Genomic DNA, 21,214 nt, shown 5'->3' on the forward strand with positions numbered 1-21,214 from the left:
TTTGTCATCAAGGAAGGAGATTCTCAGATGAACATTTGGAAGTGGCTCGAAAAAGTATTGGACAAGTTGACACGTGAAACGGCCGTGGTGTGTACGGAAACGATGTATCAAAATACACTGAGCTTGATGCAACAGATTTGGGGCGGCAGTGAAAATATCGCCGCCTACGAGCGCCTTTCAGCCTGGTTTAATAAGACAAACGATTTTTCCCGTCACTGGTTGGATCATGATGATGAACCCGAAAGATGATCTCGTAAAGAAGGGGACTAAAACCCAACAAATGTGACTCTTTTTTAACTATTCAATGAAGAAACATATTGTGAACTAATAAAATCGACAGTGAACTAATAAAATCTTTAATTGTAGTGATTATTCAGTTTGACAATCTCGTCTACGAGTTTTTCGTAATTCTTTAAGTAATCGACTCCTTTATTGGTTAGTCGTTGAAAAAATGTCAAAAGCATCGATACTGTTTCTCCGCCTTTTTGCTCTTTTGTTCCAAGTCTAGTAAATGCCATGCTAACTGAAGCTATAGCCAGCAAAGACGGCGGATACATAAAAAACGTCTCATCTGTATAGCACGAGGCGATTAAAGTTGCTGCATGCTTTCTGATCGCACCGGCGTTGGGAAATGAGATTCGGGCAAAAAACTGCTCGAGATAATCGTAAGGTGTTACTGCTGACACGTCCCACTGAAGTTGTTCAAGTAGCTTCATTTCCCAAACTAATAACTCTTCGCTCGTTATCGAGTCATCCGTGTACGTACATAGTTTGTACACTCCGAGCGGCGAGGTATCTCTAAATTTGCTAGCGACTAACAAGCACGCGGCACCAAGTAATTGTAGTTTGCATTTTCTCGTTGGTACAATCGATAAAAATCGGTCTAAATAATTCACTGCCAAGACAAATACATCTTCCTCGCACATTTGCTCTTCGCAAACGTCCTGCATCCATGTCGTAACCATGAGTCTCATATGTGGTTCAATCTCGTTCTGTACAATGTCAAAGTATCGACAACTGGGGATATATTTATCCTCGCGGGTAAGTAAATTTCGAACAACGCGATCGTCTCCAAGCACCGCCGGGTCCGGATACGCATGAGGAACATCTCGTTTCCCGAAGCCCAGAAGCTCCATGTACCTGCCAGAAAATAGAAAAGACCCAAATACTACACTGTTCACTTGTAAATGCCATACAACAACAATTAAATTTTGAATTTGCCAATTGAAATTATGTCCTATGCAACACGCGAAATGTTCGTCTTTGCCTTGACTCCCTTACCCACGAAGGGTAAAGTTGGCTCCATTGCCTGCGAGTATATGATTATAGAGCATTCGTCAATATAACCCGCCAAGCTGACAATGTTCTGCGAACAGAATGAACTTCCCCTTGCGGGAGCGCGTGTCACAATGAGGCAATAAAGTTGCCATAAAAGTTTTTACAAACCAAACTCTCGGTAAGTGCAGAAGCAAGGTCTTTTCTCTTTCCTTTTGCAGCCGGTCGAATTTGCTATTGCGCGAAGTTTTAAAAACTCTCAGAGATGTAAGAACTTAGTTATTTTATTTTATGTTTATATCTCGTGGTACTAAAATCAGCAAACGTTAACAATAAATGCTACCCTAGTAAATATTTTCATGGTACATTACAACTTGTTAAAAGAAATCTTGTCAAAAACGATAATATCGAGATAGCTGAACTACTTTACACCGTAAAAGGAAAAGTAATCTTTGGTAAATCAAAGTTACTGACCAATTCTTAGCTGTACATTTCTCAAAGATTTAACACCCTAGATGTTTTATCTGTGCTTCGTATTTCTCAAATCAATAAACTTTAAGCACAACTACTACCCTATCAAACATGTCCGTGGTACATTCAAACTTGTCAAAAAAAATCTTTCAAGAAAATTAAGACTCCATACAGCTTTTGGTTGAACAAAGTCAATATTGATCAATCCACGGCAACGCGTTTGACAGTTTTTGAAAAAAGCGTCCAAAATAATCCAAGTCTATAGTTTTACCGAGGTCTCTCGTTGCTAGGTCAAACTGTCGAACGATCGACTCTACCAGTGGCCGCTTTTTCTCTGTAATGGCTTTCGCCCAGACGCCAAAGTTCTCATCCTGTCGCACTGTTTTCCGCAACTGATGTCCAAGCACAAACGACGACTGCAACACCTCCAATGGATGTATTTCAGTTTCCAAACGACCCTTGGTGGGCGGGAACCAGGCCAGTTTGTTGTCTGCCGATATCTCGAACTTGCTCATGTCACTAGAGTCCACCGACTGTAATGCGGCCACCATAAAAATAGTCCGCCCGATCTGTGCACAATTCTTTAGTTGGATCCAATCGAAGGGGTATGTATCGAGGGTATACAGCTTGTGCAAATCAGTATATATTTTAAAGGCAAACTCGCCGTTACTAGTGGAAACCACCTCCACTTCAGGCACCACTTCAGTCAGTTCTCCCACTTCCCTTAGCAACCGTACCAGGCATTTCCCCCTCATAGCTGTGTCGTAGTTCATCGGACCCACAGTTATCGTGCCTGGTCCTTGTACCGACTGACCTCTGGTTATCAACTCGGAAGCAATGGGGCCTTGAGGAGAACCGAGGTACAGGGACTTGTCTGCATTCGTGACATCATCGTCATTATCATCGAGATTGGTGTTGTTGCACAGGTCACCGTTGAACAAATCGGACACTGAATCAACCACTGGGTTGTCTTCTGACTGGGTCGATTGAAGGGTCAAAGGCGGTACCGAGAACATTGGAGTGTCCGTCTCTATCATTGAACTGGCCATCGGAGCTTCTTTGGCAACCACTTGCTCCACTGTTTGCGTGATCGTGGCATCATCCAATGGGACATCGGGTTGGTCTCCAGTCAACTGCATGGTCAGGGGTGGTGGAACGGGACGAGTTGTCTCGCTAGTGGAACTTTCCATGCCTGTCTCGTTTGAGTTTGACGCCTGTATTGCACTCATATCCGTCATCGGTGTATTGAGCGGTGATGAATATCGTCCCCTCTCTCCTTCTTCTCCACCACTGTCATCATCACTCTCACTACCATCTTGGTCGCTTTCATAGTCGTCATCATCATCGTCATCATTATCATCATCATCATCATCATCTTCTGCGTCTTCAGATCCGCTCGCGTTGGGGCTTTCTGCTGGCATCCCCTTCTTATTCTCTAAAACTATTTGTTCTTTTCGAGCACCTGCAACGGCTGCCACGGGTATCGTTACTGGTGGTCGGCGTATTTGCTCCGCCCTTGGCTGAGACAAGGCCACTGACTCAGTTGCAATGTCGCCATCCTCGACATCACTGTCTATCTCACAACTTCGTTTGGCTTTTTGTGCCTTTGGCTTCCCTGCCAATTCCCGTGACGGCGTTATCTCAACGATATCGTCCCCGTCGTCGTCACTGTCTAAGGCACGCTTCCGCTTTGTGCCGACATTCCTTGGAATCGATGACTCACGCGATGGAGAGGGCAAGGGCGCCATTCGTCCCATCTGCTTTGGCACACTAGACATGAAAACGTCAAAGCTATTGATCTTAGACTTAGACAAAGTGTCTACAACCTCGTCACACACATCTTTGAAATGTGACTCTGACCTTTTCGAATGCAAGCCCTCGCAACGACGGAGATTGTTAACAAAAGTTTTAATCGTTTGTTTTTCTGATGGAAAAGATATCTTCATTCGGTCTCTTTTTTCCCTCTTTCGCTGTCCCGCTGAAGTACGATAGTCGCACGCTATTAGCGGTGGTCGTACGGTCCCGGGCTGCATCTTCTGTATTTGTTTCATGTTCTCCTCATAGTCTTCATTCAGCACATTTAGTTTCAAGCTATTCATCTTTCGCACGCCACTCTTCATCACGCACAAAAGACATGCTAACAGCAGTTCTCGGTGCAAGTCCCCATTATTGTTATTGTCCAGATATGCATACGTCATCTTCAACATCAACATAATCTGCCCGAGATTTGGGGTCATGGATAGGAATAGGGTATCTTCTTCCATTCCCTCTGCACCTTGACCATTCTCCACCGTCACGGGGAAACTGTTCCTTTCTAGATCAAAGGTGCTAACCACCGTCGTTGGGTGATCATGACGGCCATCGACGGGTTCCAGGCCAATGGTGATGGAATTTGGGGAACTCACCGTCACCGAGACGAGGCGATGACCATGTTGGTTGAGGGTCATTTCATGCTTCTGGAGAAACTGCTGCTCGGCCTGAGATATGTATCCCTTTCGTTGTATCCAATGAAAGATTGGGTAAAAACATAAGCTGCTTGCAGGCCACACCTTACTGTTTGTCACAAGGTTACACGGCAAAACTTCACAGAGCAATTGTCGACCCCTCTCGGTCATTCGTAAAACCGGAGTCTTTTCCGTGACCTCGATAAGAATCAGTAATCGACAGGCCAACATTCCGCGCAGCAACACATCATCCGTCAGCGTCTCGACTCGAAATGCCTCATCCAGTTTCAGTATGATCTTTTCCCACGATACGGTTGACGTTTTGCAAGGGCGAGATAACATCGACTGAGATGCAAACTCGGGCAGCGTTTGTGGAACTCTACATGTTTTAAAGAAATCCCACTGCGACATGCAGCCAACGTACAGATTGAAAGCTGAGAGATCAACCGACGATTTACCCAGAGCGAACATCATCTTTATAAAATCTGCTTTGTCGGGATTTTCTGCTTCGGTAATTTTGCTCCAAAGATAAAACTGCCAGTTTGACGAACAATGATACTCGCAGATACATCTTGTCAGAAGATTCCGTCGATGGCGGTGAGTCTTCAGCTGGTCAAAAAAGTAGAACCTTTCCACGTCGGACATGCAATCGCATTTCGAACAACGCATAGCCACTTCACAACTTATTTCAACGTACTTGGTTGAGATGTGACCAACGTTCTCTTTTGGGGCTGCCATGATCGAAGTTCTTCGTAGACTTTAGTCTTCTGGTTTGCTCTTCGCTCCTTGCTCTTTGCTCTTCCCTCTTGGGTTTTCACCTTCAACTGGTTTGAGTTAGCCTCGAGCAAAGCTTCTTATATAGCCGAGAACAAGCGATGGGCGATCACTTCGTGTCATCTTTCATCCAATGACGATCGGCCAACTCTCATCACGATATCACGCATCCAGATATTTCAATGGGAGATTTATCTCAAGGCGCATTAAAGGCGTGACTTTCTTATCGGTAATATTGGCTCGTTAATTCCCTTGTGTCAGCTAACTATTGTTACTTAATGGGTGTTGGTGACACGTAACTGGATTGTTAACACGTACACACGCTAAAAATATCTCAATGCATAAATATGATATTGCATTACAGCATCCTTGCATGTTGTTTATCTCAATGGGCCATTATGACTCAATATGGGTGTGATCGTATCAGTAATATTATCTGATAATCTAAGTCATGCCCTTGACGAAGATCACGAACATTCTCCATCAAGAGATTAATTAAACACGCAAGAGGAATATTCCCACAGAAATTTGTTTTCATAAGCTAAAAATATCTCAGTGCAGAAATATAATATATTGCATGACAGCATCCTTGCGTGTTGTTTATCTCAATGGGCATGACTCATTATGGGCGTCATCGCGTGAGCAATTTTATCTGCTAAGTGATACCCTTGACGAAGATCACGAACATTCTCCATCAAGAGATTAATTAAATACGCAAGAGGAATATTCCCACAGAAACTTGTTTTCATAAGCTAAAAATATCTCAATGCATAAATATGATATTGCATTACAGCATTCTTGCGTGTTGTTTATCTCAATGGGCCATTATGACTCAATATGGGCGTGATCGTATCAGTAATATTATCTGATAATCTAAGTCATGCCCTTGACGAAGATCACGAACATTCTCCATCAAGAGATTAATTAAACACGCAAGAGGAATATTCCCACAGAAATTTGTTTTCATAAGCTAAAAATATCTCAATGCATAAATATGATATTGCATTACAGCATCCTTGCGTGTTGTTTATCTCAATGGGCCATTATGACTCAATATGGGCGTGATGGTATCAGTTATATTATCTGATAATCTAAGTCATACCCTTGACGAAGATCACGAACATCGAGGGTTACCAAAAACACACACACACAATTTCGACCGAGCCGACCATTGTGGCGCAGAGTGGATCGCGTTTGTTTGAGGCCATTGACTTTGGCCACGAGATGTCAGGCGCAGTAAACACACACACCGAGCCGACATGGAACAGCATTGGATTGCGCGCCTTTGAGTGTTACCAAAAACACACACACACACAACTTTGACCGAACCGACCATTGTGGCGCAGAGTGGATCGCGTTTGTTTGAGGCCATTTAGTTTGGCCACGAGATGCCAAGCGCAATAAACACACACACCGAGCCGACATGGCACAACATGAGATTGCGCTCCTTTGAGGGTTACCAAAAAAACACACTCACACAACTTTGACCGAACCGACCATTGTGGCGCAGAGTGGATCGCGTTTGTTTGAGGCCATTTAGTTTGGCCACGAGATGCCTGGCGCAATAAACACACACAGAGATAAAGAGTTGAAGACGAACTCTGTAACATGATCTTTTCTCTATTGAACCGCACAATTGAAATGGATGGTTCTTGTAAACGGCCCTCCGGTAGCCATTGCATTTTTATCATTACTTATACCCTCAAAGTAGACCCGTTTAATAAGTGAATCACGTCAAAAGGTAGCATCGGCTCGGACACACTAGTAGATTGTGAAACCGCAAAACCTGAGAGACAAGTCTACAGGCCTCAACCCCTCGTAAGAGATCGAGTGAACGCAGGAGTCTAAGACATGATTGGGAAATTGCCCACCAGATACAAAGCTCTGAGACCGGTCTTACTATTTTCCCTGTCTCAACTCGTCCGATTTGGATCAGTTCGTCAGTGGGTTGGATTAAACGAAACGCAGCATCGGCTCGGACACACTAGTAGATTGTGAAACCGCGAAACCTGAGGGACAAGTCTACAGGCCTCAACCCCTCGTAAGAGATCGAGTGAACGCAGGAGTCTAAGACATGATTGGGAAATTGCCCACCAGATACAAAGCTCTGGGACCGGTCTTACTGTTTTCCCTGTCTCAACTCGTCCGATTTGAGTCAGTTGCTAGTCAGTCAGTTAGATGGTGAATACTACCAACTTAAACTCATACTACAACGTTGCGTGTTGTTTATCTTAATGGCATGAATCATTATGGCCGGTAATATTATCTGTTAATCTAACTCAGGCCCTTGAAGGAGATCACGAAAATTCTCAACGGTGTTTTTGAGATGAAGAGATAAATTAAACACGCAAGGGGAATATTCCCACGGAAATTTGTTTTCATAAGCTTAAAATATCTCTAGTGAGGAATATAATATTGGATCATAAAATCCTTGCGTGTTGTTTATCTTAATGGGCATGACTCATTATGGGCGTGATCGTATCAGGCAAACACGCAAGTGAAATATTTCCACGGATTTTTTTTTTCACACGCTAAAAATGTCTCGAGGGGGAAATGCAATATTGCATTGCAACATCAGACCTCGTCAAGTTGTTGTTTCAAGAAAATTAGTCAATGGCTGTGTTCGCACGGAATATGAATAAGTAATTAACTTGCTTGCAATATCGTTTTTAAAACGTTACGAAATCCTTTTGTTGCGCAAATAAAACATTCGTGGGGGCTCCTTCTTAATATATACGAAACCTTTTGTGTCGTTTTATTCCAAAAAGGATATGTGTATAAAAACGTTTCTAGTTTCTTGCGATGGACTGGTACTATTACAACAGTCTAATATCGATCGTGTTTGTAATACTTGCTTTAAATATTATCTTAAACTTCTCGTGTCTTTGCAAAATTCAATTTTTGAAATTTTCGCGCATGTTTTACTGTACCAGAGTGGGAAAAAGAAGGTAATTATATTCCTACCCTTTAAGAATCTATCTCCGCGTCTTGCTTAATTTTTCTCGAGACATGGACATTAAACTCCTTTGATGTATGTCTTGACCTCATCGCCGTCGACTGAAAATGAAGAATACGAAGTCACGAAAACTCAATTTTGTGATTTAATCATTGCGTGATTTCGTGCCAGGGGCGATTAGTTGCTCGGCAACTGTTTCTGTCCAACCTAGTTCCCAGACTCTCCTACCCGTCCTAATCTTCTTGTTAGAAAGAAAAGGCACCGCAGAAATACCTTTTTTTGGCGTCAGAGCACCTGGTCAGCGGTATTTGGGTTCGTTCGGGTAGTTACGTTATGTATGGGGGGTTGTTGGGTACATTATAAATAATACAGTAAAAAGTACAATATAGGAACACTATATGCACCCCATACATAACGTAACTACCGCGTGATCACTTGCTTGTTTTTGCTTCCTTTGCTGCTTCGCTTACAATGTGTTTATAAAAGGTTGAAGTCGGTTTTATCGTGAATTAAACGGGAAGTCTTCGCTTTTTCGAGCCTAGTTTTCTTTAATAGATCGTGAACCGAGCTAAAGGACTTCTAAATACGGTTGAAGCGAAGTTAGCTCGACTTCGTGTAGCGTTGCGTACCAGAAACTACAATGGAGAGCCAGAAAAGCAGAAGATTTTGAACACTGGCATGGTGTTTGAATGTAGCATTTGCATTCATAACATGTGATAGAGATAAGACACTTTATAAATTTATCACCAATTTTTTTGTGCTTATTTCTGTTTATTATCACTGCTGACCCTTTAGCTTCGCGTGATTTTTGCGATAACGTATTTCTGGTGACTACAGTAGCTATTTTCGACCACATTTATGCGGTACGTGAAGATCTGGGGACGATTTAGTTACTTAGCAACAAGTTTTGTCTAACCTCGTTCCCAGGGTTCTCACTTACCCGTCTTCTTGTAAAAAGAAAAAAAATGGCTACCGCGGCCGCAAACTTTATTATTTTGCGAGGGTTTGAAGGTTAAAAATACACTGTTCAAAGACACCAGTGGAAATGGAAAGTTTAAAGGAGTGTTCAGTTTTCTCTTTGGGGACAGACGGAAGCTTTTGAGTACAAAAAGATGACAGCGAATCCTTGTTTAGGTAGGCGTAATACATCTCTCTTTTTGGTCACGAAAATTGCTATTTTAGCTAAGTTTCACCTACTTGTAATGTGTTGTACACGTTTATACACCTCGACCTAAACGTTAAGAAAAGATAAATAAAAAATGCGCCCCCATGTTTGTGTAAACTTAAAAATAAATTTGGCGTTGTGTATAATCTCAGAAGACGATTCATTTTATTTCAACTTGTGGGTTTTTAAATGAAAATTTTCAAGAAATCATTTCTCAATGTTTTCTCTTAAAGTACAAACATTAACCATAAAGGACCGCAAACGAATATGCCGAAGAACGTAGGATCTATAAAGACCTGATCAGCAAAAATAATAATGTAGACACATTTTAAATTCTGCAAGCAGAATACTGCAATGCTGATCGTACTACGTGACAATTAACTCTGCAAGACATCAACACGACACCGAAAGAACTCAAAACAGAGCTCTTGTGTTTAGTCATTTATTCCAAAGTCACATTAGTTCAAAACAAGATCGTGAGAGCTTATTAATTTAAAGCTTGCACGTATCGTTTTGCAAAGATTTAAATTTATATCATATTAAATCTTGGTAAAAAAATATTATACCCAGAACAAAACAAAACACAGAGAAAGATTCAGAGGTCTACTCGTAAAGGTTTAAGTTTAAAAAGGTCAAGTACAGAAAACAAAGGACATGTAACATGCAAACCTTATTGTCACATTGCTTGCTGTCTAGGATGAGTTGTTGAGAATGAAGAAATTTGGTAACTGTTTAGTCAGTGATTCTAATAGGCTGCAGAATACGAAAAGTTATGAGAAATTAAAATATTAATAAAATCCTCAGTTATCTGACAGCCTTCAAAGTTCAGAAGATCTCTGTTAAACTCACCCATAAATAAACACAACTTATCGTCATTCGTAAGTTTCTTCCGAGTTGAGAAAATACATTTCTTTCAGTCTTCAGTTTTACCAATTGGGCGCCAATATATGACAGCAAACTGTGAAATTTTACATGAAACACAATCAATCTCAATCCATGTGTGCAAGTTAAATACCAAAACATTTTTAACCAGTAAGTATAATTTTTAAATTAAAAAGTTATAATATAATGATAAGAAAATGAAATTATTGTGATCTTTATTTCAGGTATTCAGTTTTTCAATTCATTTTACAGTTAGTTATAATGACAGTAAAAAGCTTGGCAAAAATACTCTTTAGAGTTGAAATATTGGCAAAATTATTTAGTCATGCAAGGCTTATAAAGACATTAACCCCACTTTTTTGTGGGGTAATTAAGAAAGAATAAATGTGGGCAAATTAATACACATCACGCAATGGGGCTTCACAAAATAAAAACATCGAAAAAAGATTTTCGCTTTTGCTACAACTTTCAATCCTGGTACTCTGAATCTCAAAAAGATTGTAATGAAACACCTTATTACAGGCTGCAATAACATGTTCATGCAAATATATCCAAGCACCCCAATTGCTGCTTGTCGGAATTCTCTTGTTAGAGCTAAAATTTCATCAATTTAACAGCGTCATCAAGGGTCGAGCGGAATTATTCAATACACTTATGGATTATCAGTGAATGAAAAATTACTACGTACCCGCTTGTATGTAACCTCAAAGGCCTCTTCTTTCTTTAGGTAAAAGTGTAGATGTTAATTAACATTTGGTTACCTGAATTTCATAAACCAAAGGAGGCTCTTTGATAATGTGAAAAACAGTGGAAGTCGATCTATTCTTAAACTCTTAAATGCAAAGGTGTGTAAAAAGCTCAGGAAATGACCTATTAACTTTAGTACATGCTAATTAAGCTTTTTAGATTTAATGTTTGTTTTTGAAGAGTTGAACTTCACAATATTTTTTTTTGTTTCAAATGATGCATAATATATAAAAACTGTAATCACTTTGCTTTTGAAAACCTTTTTTAAAAAGAATAGTAGTGGGACTTTCCAACATCATCACTCAGCAAATAAGTTATTGGTTTTAAATTTTGGCTTCTGAAATCTTAAAAGGGTGGACAAATATAATCTTGGTGTGCCTTGTTTATTGGACCTAATATTTAAAATCACACCCAGAGGAAATCACACCCCAGATTATTATTAGTAATGAGTTATTGGATCAATTTTAGTCTATTTTGGATCTATAATATTTGTGTCAGCTTTTAAAAAGCTTTTAGGACAAAGGCATGAGACAGCCATGATTTGGGATTAAGTATTGGTGTGTCTTAATTTATCTGTTTAAAATATCCCAGAAGATTAAACCAACCAGTTTAGATCTATAAGAAGAGCTTAAGGCAAATATAAGTAACTGATTCATTGATAATTAATTTGACCCTTGCCTGTAAAATCTAGCTGTTAAATCTAGCTATAGCTGTTATAAACAAAATTATACTGTTGCAATGTAGTGCATCTCTCTGGCCTTACCTCAGCAGTAAACCCAATATTGTTTTAATAGAAACAAGTTTTAAAATTATATAACATTCAGGGCCTGATGCTCTAATGTCATAAACTGATTGCTATGATATTACTCCTTGAGGTCACGTTGCTTTTCTTTAGACTTATGTTTAACACTGAAGTTTAACACAAGCTTAAATGTAGGCTTAAATCATATTTTTATTATTATACCAACCTGACTTGCATATCCTTACATGTAACATTTGTCATGTACACAGTGTCGAATGCCTTTTAATACTTCTCAAACAAGATGATTTTAGGAGGAGAAATTAAGGGTGCAAAAATGAGCAATTTTTTATCTGTTTGGCAAACTCTCATTAAACATTCATATCCTTTGTACTGTGATCACTCGACTGTGCGTGTGATGGTAATTTAAGTGTGTATAAATTATTGTTATTTTTGTCGCTTTGGCTAAATGGTTGGTAACCGGTCAAGGTTTTAAAAATACTGAATGACCGGCAGTCCTGTCCTTTCAGTAAATTTAACAAATCGAAAAAATCCAGCTAAACCAAACTATCATATCTCAATTAAGAAAAGTCAAGCGAAATGTACTGATCGAAAATATAGGACTGCCGGTAATTCAGTGTTTTCAATACCTTGACCGGCAGTCGAGCTGAAAAAAGTTCTAAGTGTCACAAAATATGGTTTCGTTTAGTGAGCCCAACGTGAACCAAACGTTACACTGACTTTTCTTCATCGACATATGTTAGTTTGGATTAGCTGGATTATTTCGATTTGTGAAAATAACTGAGAATATAGGACTGCCGGTCATTTAGTGTTTTGAAAACCTTGACCGGCAGTCGAGCTGAAAATGTTCTAAGTGTCACAAAACATGGTTTCGTCTTCTGAACCCAGCGTAAACCAAACGCTGTACTTGAGATCTATAAAGCATTTCAGGATCGCTTGACTTTTCTTAATCGACATGTGAGAATTTAGATTTGCTTGGATTTTTCGATTCTGTGACATTTACTGAGAAGATAGGACTGCTGGTCATTTAGTGTTTTGAAGAACTACACCGGTTACCGGCCATATAGCCACAGCGTATTTCTGTTGTTATTGGGTTCCCTCCATGGGTTTACAATTAATTTTTTGTTGTTTTTTTTTTTTACCTATCCATATAAAAAATGCATTAACTATCTTTTTTTCCGTGAATATTTTCTCAACAGATGAATAAAGGCGACATCGAACAGAAAGGATTAGTGGAGGTTTGATGAAAATTGCATATTGATTCCTTTGATGTAGTAAACCTGTGAAAGGAAAGAAAAATTAAAAAATACCAGTACTGTCAAAAAGTTGTCTTTTATTTTGTTGTAAACACATATTGAAAAGCTAAGCGATGAAGCAAGTAAACATTATTTTCTGCCCTTTCTCTGCTGGCAAAAACAAAACAGTTCAGCCCCATCGATTGCTATTAAAAGGGCACTAATTTTAACGAGGCGATAGAAAGTGACAGTACTTAAACCGGGGGTGTCTTTATACTGAAATTTTTAGCCATAGGCGACTTTTTTTAAACAATTATCGTAACATCGTGATATAAAATGGGAATAACACAAACTCCGAAAATCGTCGCCAAGCTATTAGAAAACCTTTGAATATTTTAGACGAATGGAACGGTTAACGGGTTATCCAGAAATTTTTAGGCAACGTGAAATAATTTACCTCGGAATTCCGAATATCGTTTATTTTAATATATTTATTCGAGTTTTTCTCGAGTCACGGAGAACCTTTTATCGAAATCCCGATTCAAGAAAAATAAATGTAATAAAAAAGAGCAGATATTATAATTATTGCGTGTCGTTCTCGGGTGCTTAAGGGCAGGTATTATATTGATAAGAGATACACCCAGTATTTAAAACCAATTGACCTAATACGTATTATCACTTATTGGTCACGAAACACCGGCGAAATTGACTATTCACGAATAAACAACTAGACACGAAAGGGCATCGCCAAGAAACCACAAGCGCTCATATGCAAAGCCATTCTTTTTATCCTGATCGCTTGTTAGTTCTCAACAAAAATAGAACATTTTCAAACCATTGGAAAAAGAAAACACCCTTACTTTGCCGGCTGCCGGGTATTTGTAAGTGTCGCAGCATAAAAGAAAAAAAAAAATTCGTGAGTAGAGGCGCGTGACTCACGGCCACGATTTTACTTAGGCTAAATTTACTGCAGTCTGCTTTTTTGTATGTTTTAACGTTTATTGAATCCGCTTGGAGAAATATTTTTAAAGGGGGCGATAAAGAAGACACTTAATGTTGAAATTCCTTCGCAAACTGCCGGGTATTTAGACTGCATGAGGAGAAACCGTGTTCGTGAGACAACCAGGCAGTTCATGACACAGATTTGTCTTGTATTTAAACACGACGTCCTCATTACAATTGAATGGTCCCCGGAGTACATCTTGTCCTATCACGGATAGAATGTTCTGATCTAAATCACACACGGGGTAAAAATTCAACCCAACACTATAGCCTCCGTTGTTGAATTTTCTGGCGGTTTACCTAAAAAAAAAAATCAAGCCGTCAAGCTTTTCAAAATCCAGTGTATGGATATCATTTTTTTTACTCTATATACCATAAAAATGCAGTGCTTTAGTCATTGCCCAGTTTTCAAGGGGTATTCCATAATAATAATAATAACAATAATCTTTATTGAGATGACTTTTTCATATAAAATATGGTTTTCAAAAAGGATCTGATAAAATTTAAAAAAATAAATGTCAGAAGTCTACCAGAGAGGCTGCGAGAATTTTATATTAATTTTTCGTTTCGGCAGCCAGTAGACAATATACCTTGTCACGGTTTTCGACGCCATCTTGAGGAGTAGGCAAACGCATGAGAAATTACAGTGATTGTATGAGGATCTAATGTCGAATAATTTCCATAGAACGGCTGTTCTAAAAAAAAATATGATTTGTAAACTAAAGCTTCACTCCTAAGGATTCTCCTGAAAAAGTTTGAGGGCGTTACATGCCCTAGAAGACCTAGAACCACTTTTTGAAATTTTCTATACATTTGTCCGTAAGAAAGTCCCGGGAAAACTGGAGACAAATATATGGAAAATCTAAAGCAAGCCTCTAGAGAAATTTAAGCACAGGTATGCCCCCCAATTTTTTTAGGGCAATCCTTTGCTTTGTAGCTTTAGTTTACAATTGATATTTTGTTCAGAACAGCTATTCTACGGAAATTATTCGACATCAGATTCTCATACAAACACTGTAATTTCTCACACGTTTGCCTACTCGTCAACATGGCGTCGAAAACCGTGACAAGGTCTATTCGTGAACCGAATATATTTTTAGTTGCTCAGGTGATTATAATTGACATTTTCTTTTTCTTTCTTTCTTTTTTGTTTTTGTTTTTGTTTTGTTTTTTGACAGGACATTATGTCACAGAAACTGTCACATACTCTCTTTATGTCGTTATGTAGTTGGCTCTGGTTATTATAATGATTGACATTTTCTTTTGTTCTCTTATTGATTGATTGACGGAACCTTATGTCACACAAAGTGCAAAATGTGTCACATACTCTCTTTTCCAAAAATATCCCTTGGGGGTGGTACTGGAGAGACTTGTGTGACCTGAAACAGATTGCGTGATTTTTTTTTGTGGGGGAGAGGGTAAGTTTCGTGTCCCTTCGCGTTTTTCGCGGGGACCTCAGAGCGCTTAGCGGGGCTTTGACTGAGATTTCGGCGGGCGTTTCAAAGATCGGATCACTTTCGCGGGTTGTTTGAAGACTTCTTTGCGGGCACATGTGGACGTTAAACTCCCTAAACCAATCACCATGAGAGTCTTTTGCTAAAACTGTGAACGGATGACTGAGTCCTGAGCAAACGAAGTTTGTTGAGAAAATGGCCATATCACAGCTGAAAACACACCTTCTAGAGGAAGCAATTAAGTTTTTTAAATAAACTTAACTAAACTAGGCCGCGCAACAATAATTATTTTTGCAAACACAAAATAAAACTAATTGTTCGAGCCTAGGTGAACAAACAACGATCAGGACAACGATAAAAAAGTAAAAACAAGAGGGCGAGAGATGAATATTCCTCACAGGACCACCCAAAAGAAAAGAACTTTAATTAAAGAAATGAATTTAACGCTATTACAACTGAAGCGGGTATTTATGTGGCATAAGTCTTTTCTCAGTCTTATTGCCAGGAAACAAATGTTTCAGCCTATTATTTCAATAGTTTTTTACGTTCCGCTGTAATCTGTAAGGAATACTAGGAATCTCTCAAAAAGTCGAGGTTTACGGTGGCCGGTCTGAACAGCATGATCAATACGTGTTGGTGCCTACAATGCATCACTTTTTAAAATTATACATGTCCATATTTCGATGCACTTTTACAAAGGAGATAACAATGAGAAATTAATGAAAACTCATGGTCATTGCCTAAGAAGAAAAATAAAATCGTAAAAACGATCACCCCCTATTTATTTTCTAGCCGATAAAAATTTAAGATACATATCAGCCCACCATTCTAACTCAGTGACATATGCTGTTGGTTTTAAAAGCGAAACAAAATGCCTTATTTCATTGAATAATCGGCTTTCTTGGATTTAATGGCTTTGGTTAGTCTATAGGTTAGTTGAACGTAACGGATCGAAAGGACATTCCTTACCCTGCAGTTTTCCCCGGATTGTTGACGTTAAAAGGAACAATCGCGAAACAAAATTACAAAGGTTTACTTTCCTGGGCCCGGTTGCATAAAACGTTCGTAACAACTACGGGTACACGTACGTGCACTCGTAACTTAAGTCAGTTGCATGAAATCACTTAAGTGTACCACTTAGGGAATTCCCTTAAGTGGTTGCACTTACGATTTTCGTAAGTGTTCAATTAAGTGTCGTTTATGCAACAGAAATTGCGGGTGTTGCATAAAACTTTTTTTACGGGAAAAATAGCACGTAAATTTACGGGACCTATGTGGGTCCCGTATCGTTACTGTTTTCACAAAATTTAACGAGATCTTTTACCGAAAAGTGAAAAAAAAGTATTTTTCTTCACGTAATTCGTTCTAATGCGCTTTGTTAACCTCTGATGTACACTTTTGTGAAAAAAGAAGACGAACTATCATTTTCAGTAGATATTGAAGAAAAATAACGTTTGCTGCAAATTTAATTTTTTGAGAGGCTTAAAAGTGTTCGAAACGACTTTTAACTTTCTTTACACTCACCGATGGTTAACTTAATTTAAAAAATAGAGTGAGTCAAATTAATAATTAAAAGTACTATAACAAAGTTACGTGTGCCCTTAAGTGAGCACGTAAGTTACCACGTAAAACAGAAACTTACGAGAGTGCTAAGTGTGTTCCATGCAACACCCGTAAGTGTACCCATAACGGATTCGTAAGTGACCTACTTAAGTGAGCACTTAAGTGCAGGTTTTATGCAACCGGGCCCTGAAACGCAATTAATGTAATTTGATTGTAAAACAATCCAAATCTGAAAAATTTATTTTTGATCAATTATTAATAACTTACATGGTCATTCGCAATTTTAATATCGCAAATCGTCAGGGTAAAACTGCCCAGCTTTAAGGTGGCTCGATGGGGTTTTTCAGGGTCAAGTCCCCCCAAGTTTGAGCATTAACTACGTCACTATTGATAAGGATTTGGAAAAATTACCACCATGCAGTGGAGAGCTGTATTAAATAAAGGTGAAAATTTGTTACGATCAGGGTGGCATCGGAGTTGTCATAGCAACGAAATGAGGCCATTTTCTCGGCACTGCAAACTCTCCTTCCAAAATCGTTCACGAGAGCTTTTTCCTTCAATAGTCAGTTCCATCTTTTTACACGTTTTAAAAACGTGTGTGTAAGATCACGGAGGAAGCTGTGCCGATTGTCAGAAAGAAAGATTTGATTATTATGTATCGAGACGCACTTGGTAGCGGTTTTGTAAACATTTTGGTCAGTACTTAAACAAATAAGCGAATAATTTGAAAACCGCTCGATAGATCACTTGTAAACACGAAATTTCCGACAAAAAATAGCGAATTGTAGCCCTTATTTTGCCGCCTTATAAGATATCAATAATCTTGAAACTCAAAACTAATGCTTTAATAGATTTCGCTTAAACTTCACTAATATCGAGGAGGCTATTGAAGGGTACTTGAGAGCTAAAAAAAACTTTTCCAGTATCTCAAATATGAGTTGAGATAGGAAATTTTGAATTTGGATAAATTCGTGGCACCCAAACAGGGTACCCCCTTGTAAGTTAAGTCTGAATTTAAGTTACATACTACATCATTCTTTACTGTCAAAACCTATAGGAAAAAGAAAAATTTGAAAAATGATATTCCTTCCTTTCAGCGAGTCTATCGCCCTTAGATAGGGAAGTTAAAAGCATCGACGCTGGCCACGGCAGCGAAAACGGCACTTTTAAGATGAGGTCGCGTTTAAGATTACAATTCGCTGAAAATGTCAAATGTACGCGAATTTCCCTTAGAGAGGTGATGAAAAATTCGTCGTCTCCATGAAATGTGAAATTAGGCATTTTCACGTAGTAGTCGTGCAGTGACGGCAAAGAAATGTTGAAAAAAGTATGATGCACGTGTTGTTGTTTTGCTTAATATACCTATTGCTTTTTTGACGTTCTCGTTACCGTCGCCGTTGTTGTTGCTAAAGCGCCTTATTACCGAACGAACGAAGCCTATCTGGCGCATAGCCGATGTTAACACCATACCAGATAGACTCCAGATAGCTTTTCGTGCCGACGCTAAAAGCTATCCGTTATATCGTAAACACTTCTCTGGCCGATCGTCGCAGGTTTGCTCCGATAAAAAAACGGCGCCAAAATTACTCTTTCTATGTATGATGACAGAAGTCCTATCAGCTGACCTATTCGGTATGTTTTTCGCGCCAGCGCAAGAGCTATCCGGTATTAATAGTGATATGAACATAGCCTCAAGCTGCCTCAGATCGATGTCGCTGTAATGTTAAGCGAATTAAAATTAAGACGCGCTCAGTGATTTTAAAACAGTATCAGAGGTGTTTTTTTTTTTTAATGTTTTGCACTCACTTACATTAATTATTAAAGACTGTTTATTATGCTGTATATTTTTGATGATGCCCCGCAGTTACTCCGGGGTAGACATACGGTCATATTTATCCGTCGATACCATTCGTAGTAAGAAATTGTACTTTAATTTATTGTGCGTATTATTCCAGGCTGAGAAAACAAAAATAACGAAAAGAAAGAATGGAAAAGAAAATAATGCATGGTCTTAAAAGCCGAGTACCGGTGACGGCTAAGATATCTTCGAGACTGGACTAAATAAAGGATGACCATGAAGCTGTGAGAGACCAAAGCAGTTTTCAGCTATGATTCAGCACAGCCGTACAGCTCCACTCGCATGGATATATGCTCATACCACGTCTGCACAACAAATCGCACGTATCTGGTCGTGAACTTTGCCTTTAAAACGTGTGACACAATTGTGTTGCTGTCCGAGTTTCCAGTGAAAACCTGCAAAAGTAAGAAGAAAAAAAAAGAAAAAAAACAATAACAATAATAGATTTCGATATAAAACTGCGAACGTTAAAACTTATTGATGAAAAAATTGAGAAATATCTCAATTAATTACAATTATACTGAATTTTATTGTTTGCTTGCAGAATACTATTCGGGCTGTGGCTCAGTAACGACTAGTGTATACTCAATTTCTGCCATGCGCACTGACGTTATTCGATGTGGATTCTGTGTTTTGCGATTGTTCAGAGTTCAAATCCACGCTCAAACTAGTAAATAAGCAACTGGTTGCCTCCTGATTTGCCCGGTGGGAGGGGGGAGGGGGTATTTCCTCCTAAGAGGCTAATGGGGATGTGCCGCTGGATAGGGTCGCGTTTTCACGACTGGATTGACTATAATGGGGTCGCATTTTAAATAGAGTTATTAGAACGGGGTCGCACATTGTCGGATTTTTTGGGGTAAGACAGTTCTTCATAATTCCGGTTAGCAATGCAGATGAAAAGTAAAGTGTTCTTCATTCAATCTAAAATATGGGTCAATTCATAAAAATAGAAAGTGACTAAGTTGGGATCGCGAAAATTACATATTTGCCCAAAAGTGACTAAGATGGGGTCTATAGTTGGCCACAGAATAGACCGATAATGGGGTAGGCACGCTGACAGGCCAGCGGCACATACGCAGCAAAAATTAACCCAAGTAGCCCCCCTCCCCCCAGGCTGATTTGGTGTACGCTGAAAACTACGTAGTTGCTAGAGCAGATTAGTGTTTTTCCAGCATGAAGCAACGGCATCTATCATCATCTATTTGTCTTTTTCAATAAGCCCAACAATTTTTTATTGATTTATGGCCACAGACACAACATGAACAGGACTTTTTATTTTTAACCATCATTCATGTTAACGACTTTGTTTAGTGGTTTGACCCCCCGTCATTAGTTTCCCTGTCATTAGTTTAAATCCAGTTGGGTAATCAGTTTATTTTATTCCACGCTAGTTAGCCACTGTGACTATTAATTACGAATCCTTTTTATTGACATTACTTCTTTCGCAATGCTTACAACAGCACTTATGTAGAGCTGCATGAATTTGTATAGGTAATGGCATGATTTGTAGTGATATTTGGCATAAATACCCCGGGTGATATTTCGAAATTGTTATACGTAATTTCACGAGCCGTTAGGCGAGTGAAATTTGAGACAATTTTGAAATATTACGAGTGGTATTTATGCCAAGTATCACGTACAAATCATGCTATTATTCACGGTTTATACTACTACCCACAAAAGGTTTGTAATTTTCACCTATAGGTATTTCAAATTAAGCTGAAATTCACTCATGTAGTAGTGTAAGGTAAGTTATTTTGATGGCCTGGTCGTCCTCTTCAACGTGATCGTTAGGAGAATCTTTTAATACAAAAAGTAACAGTTTAAATTATTTAGAGTGGTCACAGTCATTGAAAAAAAAAGAACCTTTATAGGGCACGTGGCAGTGAACGTCTGCCGCTTAGCTCGCAAAACTAATCGTAAGAGCAGAAAAGAACAGCAAACAGAAGAGCTCGACGCTCCCAGGCTACCCATGTGATCCCTTAACCCCTTCGCTCATTCTTTGCATGAGACTTCCCCTCATTTCTCGGTGACCGGATCACGCGGGATTCTTGTTGATCAAATCAGCATCGCATACCTTTACAACTCCATTTTCCTTGTATTCTTCCCATTTGACGTTGTCTGAGCTCAACCAAAGGCTGTATGACGTCACCCTTTGATTTGAGGCAGGCCTCCCCTGTGTGGCAAGTTTTGTCAGCAGCCTCTCCTTCGTCAAGTCAATTTGCAACCACTCGCCGACTTTATTATTTCCCGCTGCCCAGCATCCTGCGTGCCCATTTGGAACATTATTGAGACGGGCTCTCCAAGATTCGTGTCCAGTGACGTGCGGCCATACCGAGGAGGCGGTGATGGCAGAATTCGGCAAGAGATTGTTTTCCATTCCAAGTGCATAAATACTGCATTCTGTAAATAAAATCCGAAATTTCGATTGGTAAAATAAAAACCTTATTATTTAACATCACGTTGTGGCTAAATGTAACTTAAACTGAAGTCGATATGCGTTCACTGACTTCATTGATGTCGGCCATTGTCATTTCTGGATCCACATAAGCACCTTTTTGGGCGTTGACTTAATCTTGATGGATGATGCTAGATCTATTTCTAATTAGTAAAATAAAAGAGTTGAAA

The 21,214-nt window shown here is 39.2% G+C and overlaps 1 protein-coding gene and 1 pseudogene across 1 annotated transcript in view; both read right to left on the reverse strand.

The window, feature by feature from the left end:
• The window catches only part of LOC140944712 (lactadherin-like), a 228,011-nt gene that overhangs the window by 181,530 nt on the left and 25,267 nt on the right, over nt 1-21,214 (reverse strand). The gene's annotated exons all lie outside the window — the stretch shown is intronic.
• LOC140944720 (G1/S-specific cyclin-D2 pseudogene) lies at nt 357-1,136 on the reverse strand (annotated as a pseudogene).

This window comes from Porites lutea, chromosome 7, assembly GCF_958299795.1.
Source record: "Porites lutea chromosome 7, jaPorLute2.1, whole genome shotgun sequence".
Taxonomy (NCBI): Eukaryota; Metazoa; Cnidaria; class Anthozoa; order Scleractinia; family Poritidae; genus Porites; species Porites lutea.